Genomic DNA, 1,824 nt, shown 5'->3' on the forward strand with positions numbered 1-1,824 from the left:
GTCAGTCTTTCTTCCCTTTACATGCATGACTGTTGCACTCATACGGAAGTCGGTGTACAATAAAACCATGCCCACCTCACCCCCCAAAATATTAATTTAAATGTTTCGCATGGACTTTTTGTGCAAAACTACCAACTCTCTAACTCATTTCCACTTTAAAACTAATAGCACCATCACTTAAGCATGTCACCAAAAACTCTGTACAGACAAATCAAGCAAACAGGCACACATCAGTTCTGGTGACAGGAGTGTAGCACTAAGTAAGACATTAACGGAGTGGAAAACCTGCCAACTGTTCATGTTGTGGGAGTATAACATACAACAGCCCTCTACTTTGTCCCCTTCATTTAAAAAAAAGCTAAAACATGTAAGCGATCTATAGTTTCTTAATGGGCAGAGATCTAACACTGCAAGTAATTTGGTGGTACATTTAACAGGAGTGTTTTACTCTATGTATCTCTCTGTAGTAACTGTGAAGGCAAACAATACTATTGTAGTTTTTTAAAAACTATGAATGAATTACCTAGCTAACTGATTAGTTGGGCAGTTAACTCTCCAACCCAAATACCACATAAACCCCAAACACCGATGAAAGATGCGGAAAAAACAAAGGTACATGGTAAATTCACTTGTGAAAATGTTGAGCCAAAGAAAAATTAATTTGACTGCAAACTCATTTATGAAAAAAAGAGCTCAACTTTGATGCCATAGTTTGAGAGGTATACTTTCAATTAAAATTTTTCCAGAAAACCATCCACTGTTACCGTCAATTTGTAACCTAGAATATCCATCCCTAAACATCAAAGATGGCAACCTCAGTAACACAGGAGTAATCAGAACCCTGCCGATAACTGAGTTCATAAGCACATACATGAGCAAAAGCACAATTTTATTGTGACCTCCGATACTGTCAGATCAGAGCTAACAGGAGTCTCTCCAAATACAGCCGTGAGTTCGTGTAAATGCAAAGTCAGGGTGATGGGGACGTTATCGACGGCTTTAATAAGTGGGAGGAAATGCTACCCGGGGGGGGAAAGAGATGGACCGCGTCCTGTTTTAGGCGACTGGAGAAAGGTACTGCAGCAGACAGGGCGACAGAACGGTTAACGAGTCTGGGCTACTTTAGAAAACGGCCAAGAAAGCGAGGAACTGACGGGAATGTTTCGAAGTCAGAGGAACGGCACCCACGGGCTCCTCCCGCTGCGCCAGCCCGCGGCGGACTCGGGCAGCGGGGCGGGGAGGGACTGTCACGGCGAGGGTGCACACGCCTCTGCAGGTGACGGGGCTCCCGCAGGGCGGGGGTCCGTGTCGTCTCAATGGGGTCACTGTATTCCCTTCGAGATTGGGGGATGCTCACACAGCACGTCCCCCGGCCCCTCCCTAACAACTTGCCTGGTCCAAAGAGCTGCGGGTCCCAGGCCCCCGGAACCCCCCGGCTCCGCCATCCAGGAGAACTGCTCTGCCAACAAAGTCCCGCGAGAATCGGGAGATCTCGCGAACAAAGCCCACAGCCTCTCGCGAGCTCCCTCTAGAACCAACATGGCGGTTGGGGAAAGTCAATACTTAGGAACTTTACAAAGTACTTCCCTAACGGAGTGGAGAACGTGTAAAACACTGAAAGCATCGGAAGCGCTTTCCGCCCTCTAGTTCGCCTCCTCGTCCCCTGGTGGAGAACAGCAGCAGCAAACGTCCCAAAGGCTTCCAGTGGTCACCGTTACCTCGCACAGTTAATCCCTCCACCTACCCCGCCGCCCTACCGGTCACGTGGGAGCCTCTGTCCTGCGTACGGGTCACGTGGGCCGCAGCGCGAGCGCGCGCCCACCG

This window comes from Fukomys damarensis, unplaced genomic scaffold (assembly GCF_012274545.1).
Source record: "Fukomys damarensis isolate Sample0158 unplaced genomic scaffold, DMR_v1.0_HiC HiC_scaffold_33, whole genome shotgun sequence".
In the NCBI taxonomy this organism is placed as follows: Eukaryota; Metazoa; Chordata; class Mammalia; order Rodentia; family Bathyergidae; genus Fukomys; species Fukomys damarensis.